Below are 6,825 nucleotides of genomic sequence, written 5' to 3'. Positions count from 1 at the left end.
AAGAAATTATAAGGAGTTATTTTATTCAATTATATGTGAATAAATTGAAGAGTTTAAGTGAAATGGAAGGCTATTTCCAAAAATACCAATTGCATAAAGGAAATAGACCAACTAAATTGATCCATTTTTAAAAAAAAAGAAATTGAAAGGGTCATAAATGAACTTTTTTAAGAAAAAACAATAGGGCCAGATGGCATTACAAATATACATTTTCAATCATTTAAAGCTATATTAATTCCAACATTAAATAAATTATTTTGAATAATAGGCAAAGAAGGTGTTCTAATAAACTTTTATGGAACAAATGTGATATTTCTACCAGAAAGAGTAAAAACAGAAAAAGAAAATTATAGTACAAGTTTAACCATTAATGAATATGAATGCAAAAATCTTAAATGAAACACTAGCTAAAATATTAGAAGAATATATTACAAAGATTATTCATTATGAGAAGGCAGAATTTATACTGGGAATTCAGGAATTATTTAATAAAAGGAAAACTATTAACACAATTGATTGCATGAATAATAAAAGCAAAAAATATGATTATAACAATTGATGCAGAAAAAAGATAACAATCACTTCCTTTAAAAACACTTGAAAGTATTGGGATGAAATGGATTTTTCCTCAAATTAGTAAAAAGCATTTACATAAAACCATCATCAAGCATTATTTATAAAGGGAATGTTAGAAGCCATCCTGGTAAGATCAGGTATGAAACAAGGATGCCCACTATTACCAATATTATTCGATATTAAATTAGAAAGTCTAGGGGTGGCTAGGTGGCGTAGTGGATAAAGCACCGGCCTTGGAGTCAGGAGTACCTGGGTTCAAATCTGGTCTCAGACACTTAATAATTACCTACCTGTGTGGCCTTGGGCAAGCCACGTAACCCCATTTGCCTTGCAAAAACCTAAAAAAAAAAAGAAGAAAGTCTATCAATAGCAGTGGGAGAAGAAAAAATAGATGGCATCAAATAGGAAATGAGGCAATACAACTCTTTTTTTTTTTGCAGAGGATATGATGCTATACTTGGAAAATCCCACACTTAACTAAAAAGTTAAATGTAACACTTAGCAATTTTAACAAAGTAACAGGATATAAAGTAAATTCATGTAATCAGCCTTCCTATATATCACAAAGAAAAGTCTGTAAGAACATATATAAAGAAATACTGCACTTAAAAATAACTTGTTAGTATAAAATACCTGGGAGAACACCTGCCAAAACAAATCCAAGAATTATATGAATAAAACTTTTTATTCAAAAATTAATCTTTTTCCAATTATTTATTTTTCATGCATAGGACTAATATAAAAAAGACTGTTTTACCTATCCTATTTATTCAATGCCTTTATTTATTTATTCATCTATCTATTTATTTATTTATCTATCTATTTATCTATTTATTTATTTTCATCTATTTGTACATATATATTTCTAAGTTACAAGAAATTATTTCTTGTAAATTGGAAATTATTCCACCCTCCTTTCCCAACTCCCTCCCCTCAGTTGGGGATGGTCAGGTTAGCATTTTGCATACATATTTTGTTAAACACATTTAAAATTAGTAGCTTTTGGCATGAGGAATTAGGATTAAGGGAAAGAGATACATAAGAGAAAACTTTTATTAAGTGCTCATCAGTTTCAGTAGGGGTGTTTTTTTTTCCTGTATATTTTGCTTTGTTTTGTTTTTTGTCCTCTGTTTGGGGATACTATGGCCCATGATCTGTCAAATACATGATCTGTCCTAGTTCTCTGGACTGTCATAAAGGTTGTTCATCTCATAATGTTGATGTGCAAATTGTTCTCTTGACTCTACTCCCTTCACTTAGCATCAGATCCTGTAAGTCATTCCATGCTTCTCTAGAATCCAACCATTTATGGTTTCTTATAGAACAATAATATTCCATAGTATTCATGCACCATAACTTGTTTAGCCATTCCCCAATTGATGGGCATCCCCTCAATTTCCAATTCTTTGCCACTACAAAAAGAACTTCTATGAATATTTTTGGAATAGGACTTTTTCCATTTTTTTACAATTTCTTTTCTGGATATAGTCCTAGAATTGGAATTGCTGGGTCAAAATGTGTGGGATAAAAATCCACTTAAAAATATAGAGACTTCTTTGAGGAAAAAAAAAAGAAAGTTTATTTTTGCTTTTCTCAAGGAAAAGGGCACACTCCAAATCTCACAAAGGTAGTGAAGAACAACGAGCTGTTCTGAGTTGACAGTCAAGCAAGATTATATGGCCTAGCATGATCCCCCCTCCCTAGCCCCATGTCTTCCAACCTGATTGGTTAAGGTTTTCAGAGTTACAATCTTTATGCGAAAAATGTACCCAGTAACAAAGAGAAGAATAAAATGTTTTCATAAAATATTACCTCACCATCCAGATGGTGAGGATATCAGAAGATTTCTAATGACCTTTTGCTGTCTGTATAAATGAATTAATGTCTGACTATGCAAGGTCTTCTTAGTACTTATCATCAAATAAGAGAAAGCAGTCTACTATTCTCTCAGTTTATCATCAAATAGGTGACTAAAAATGGAAGGTCTCTTTTATGGAAGTATTCCACTAATTCCCTCCCTAACAGGAGGATGTTTGGCTGAGAATGCAGTCTTTCTGGAAATAGTCCACCATTTCCCTCCCTGACAGAAATGTAAGGCCTCTCTCTCCTTTTCTTCTAAGGATAGTCTAAGAATCATAGTCTATCTTTGTTTTAATGATTTTTCCTTTCTTTCTTTCTTTTTTTTTTTTTAGATTTTTGCAAGGCAATGGGGTTAAGTGGCTTGCCCAAGGTCACAAAGTTAGGTAATTATTAAGTGTCTGAGGCTGGATTTGAACTCAGGTACTCCTGACTCCAGGGTTAGTGCACTATCCACTGTGCAACCTAGCCACCCCTGTTTTAATGATTTTTTAACTCTGTGAGGACTTCATTAGGAATATTAACTCTTAAGAGGGAATATTCCACTCAAAAGGGTATGAACAGTTTTGTTGCTCTTTGGGCATAGTTCCATATTGCTCTTCAGAAAGGCTGGATCCACTCACAACTCTACCAGCATTGCATCAATGTCTCAATCCTCCCTCAACCTCTCCAAGATTGATCATCTTCCCTTTTTCTCATCTGGGCTAATCTAATAGGTGTGAGATGATACCTCAATGTTGTTTTAATTTGCATTCCTCTAATCAATAGTTATTTGGGGCATTTTTTCATGATTATATATAGCTTTAATTTCTTCATTTGAAAACTGTCTGTTCATATCCTTTGACCATTTATCAATTGGGGAATGACTTGTGAACTTATAAATTTGATGCAATTCTCTATATATTTTAGAAATGAGACCTCTATCAGAACTCCTGGTTGTAAAGATTGTTTCCCAGCTTTCTGCTTTTCTTCTAATTTTGGCAGCATTGATTTTATTAGTGCAAAAATTTAAATTTAATATAGTCAGAATCATTCATTTTGCAGTATATAATGTGCTCTAATTCTTGTTTTCCCATAGATCAGATAGATTTCTGGCCTATTAATTTATCTATCTCTTTATGTCTAAATCTTGTACCCATTTTGTCCTTATTTTGGTATAGGTTGTGAGATGTGGATCTATGCCTAATTTATGCCATACTATTTTCCAGTTTCCCCAACAATTTTTGTCAAATAGTGAGTTCTTATCCCAGAAGCTGATGTCTTTGGGTTTGTCAAATTGTTGTTTACTGCTGTAGTTGTTTACTGTGTTTTCTTTTGAACCTATCCTAATCCACTGATCTATTACTCTATTTCTTAACCAGTACCAGGCAATTTTGATGACTGCCACTTTATAGTATATTTTTAGGTCTGGTAGAGCTAGGCTACTTTGCATTTTTTATCAGTTCCCTTGTTTATTCTTGCCCTTTTGTTACTCCAGATGAATTTTGTGACTATTTTTTCTAGCTCAGTAAAGTATTTATTTGTTAGTTTGATTGGTATGGCATTGAATAAGTAATTTAATTTGGATAGAATTGTCATTTTTATTATATTAACTCGACCTAGCCATGAACATTTGATTACAATTACTTATAATTTACTTTATTTGGGTGAGGAGAGCTTTATAATTGTGTTCATACAGTTTCTGGGTTTGTCTTGAGAGGTAGGTTCCCAAGTATTTAATGTTGTCTACAGTTATTTTAAATGGGACTCTTTCTATCTCTTGCTCTTGGGCTTTATTGTTCAAATATAGAAATGCTGATGATTTATGTAGATTAATTTTATATCCTGCTATTTTGCTGAGTTTGTTAATTGTTTCAAGCAGTTTTGAAGGCGTTTCAAGATGATTTTCTCTGGAGTTTCAAGGAATTTCAAGATGATTTTCTCTAAGTATACCATCATATTATCTGCTAAGAGTGAAAGTTTTGCTTCCTCATTGCCAATTCTGATTCCTTCAATTTTATTTTCCTCCTCTTATTGCTCCTGCTGCCATTTCTAATACTATATTGAATAGTAATGGTGATAATTCCCACTTTTTATAATATGCCAACAATTAAAAAGTTGAATTTATTAAACTATAATAATTAATGGTTGAACTCAGTGAATTAGAATTAATTACACAATATTTGTGAAGGCTGGATATTTTTTTATACTCATGGAACAATATCATTTAAAAAACTTTATTTATTTTTACATTTCTACAATAGTCTTGTTGTAAAAGTAAACATAACCCCCCCTTTCTCTCCACAAGGATAGAGAAACCTCAAGAAAACAAAGTGAGAGAGAATAAAGTGTAGTTCAGTCTGTCTTTAGATACTATCAGCTTTGTCTTTGGAATGGATAGTACTATTTGTCATGAGTCCATCGGAGAAGTTGCTTCAATATTTTTTTCCTCACAGTTACTATTGCTAGCTCTATTTCTCGTTTCTATTCCTTCCCATCCCCTGTTATTCTATTCTCCCTTATCTTTCATCCTGACCCTCCTCAAATATATATCTGATTACTCTCTTCCACAATCTTCCCTCTTTTCCATCACCTATACCCTTCTCCCTTCCCCTGTTTCCTTTTTTCCATCCCTTTCCACTCCCCTTTCCCCCCTCTAGGTTAAGATAGATTTCTTTTTTTTTAATTAATTAAAGATTTTATTTATTTTGAGTTTTACAATTTTTCCCTAATCTTACTTCCCTCCCCCCACCCCCCCCACCCCCCACAGAAGGCAGTTTGTCAGTCTCTACATTGTTTCCATGGTAAACATTGATCCAAATTGAGTGTGATGAGAGAGAAACAATATCCTTAAGGAAGAAACATAAAGTATAACAGATAGCAAGATCAGACACTAAGATACCAGGTTTTTTTTTTTTTTTCCCTAAATTTAAGGTAATAGTCCTTTGTCTTTGTTCAAACTCTGCAGTTCTTTCTCTGGATACAGATGGTATTCTCCATTGCAGACAGCCCCAAATTGTCCCTGATTGTTGCACTGATGGAATGAGTGAGTCCATCAAGGTTGATCATTGTCTCCATTTTGCTGTTAGGGTATACAGTGTTTTTCCGGTTCTGCTCATCTCACTCAGCATCAGTTCATGCAAATCCCCCCAGGCTTCCCTGAATTCCCATCCCTCCTCGTTTCTAATAGAACAATAGTGTTCCATACATATACCACAGTTTGCTAAGCCATTCCCCAATTGAAGGACATTTACTTGATTTCCAATTCTTTACCACCACAAACAGGGCTGCTATGAATATTTTTGTACAAGTGAAGTTTTTATCCTTTTTCATCATCTCTTCAGGGTATAGACCGAGGAGTGGTATGCACATTTTTTTTTACCAATAATGTTTTTTCTACATTAATAAAATATTCTTGTTTAAGAGTAAACAAAATACCCCCTCCCCCCAAAAATATAGACCCGCTTGAATGATAAAGTAAAGGGGAGAGAAAAAAATTAAAATAAAAAAATAGTAATAATTGTAGGTATGGCCAGGTGGTGCAATGGATGGAGCACCAGCCCTGGAGCCAGGAGCACCTGAGCCCATATCAGACCCCATACACCCAACAATCACCCAGTCATCTGACATGAAAGGCACCCCAACCCCACTGCCCTGCAAAAACCAAAAAAAAAAAAAAAGAAAAAGAAAAAGAAAAAGAAAAAGAAAAGACTCAAAATAAAATAAAATAGTAATAATAGTAGGGCTGGCTGGGTGGAGGACAGAGCATTGGCCCTTGAGCCAGGAGCACCCAGGTCCAAATCCGGCCTCAGACACCCAATGATCACCCTGCTATGTGGCCCCAGGCAGGCCATCCAGCCCCATTTGCCCTGCACCCCCCCAATAATAATAACAAAAAATGTGCTTGAGTCTTTGTTCCAACACCAACAACTCTGTTGTGGGTGGATCATGTTCTTTATGATAAGTCCATGGCAAAAGTTATTTCCATATTTTTCCACTGTTGCCATTGATGATCATAACTCCCTCCTTTCTTATTTCTCCACTACCATGTACTATATTATTCTCTCTCCTTTCACTCTGACTCTGCTGTAGGGTAGCTGTGTGGCGAAGCAGACAGATCCCTAGTCCTGGGGACAAGAGACCCCGAGCCCCCCTACCACCCCTTAGGCCCAGCATCCACCTGGCCCTATGGTCCCAGACAGGCCATCCAATCCCAGCCCCTTTCAAGAAGTAAAAAAGAAAATGTGTTATATCTGACCACTCTACCCCCACGGTCCATTCTCTCCTCCATCACTCACATCCCCTTCTTCCCCTGTTGCCCCCCTTCTTACTCCAGATGTCTATACCCCACTGAGTATATATGCTGTTTCCTCTCCTAGCCACCTCTGATGAGAGCAAAGATTCCCTCATTCC

This window comes from Macrotis lagotis, chromosome 1 (assembly GCF_037893015.1).
Source record: "Macrotis lagotis isolate mMagLag1 chromosome 1, bilby.v1.9.chrom.fasta, whole genome shotgun sequence".
NCBI classification, from domain to species: domain Eukaryota; kingdom Metazoa; phylum Chordata; class Mammalia; order Peramelemorphia; family Peramelidae; genus Macrotis; species Macrotis lagotis.
The sequence above is the reverse complement of the archived record's forward strand: the minus strand, read 5'-3'. Positions refer to the sequence as shown.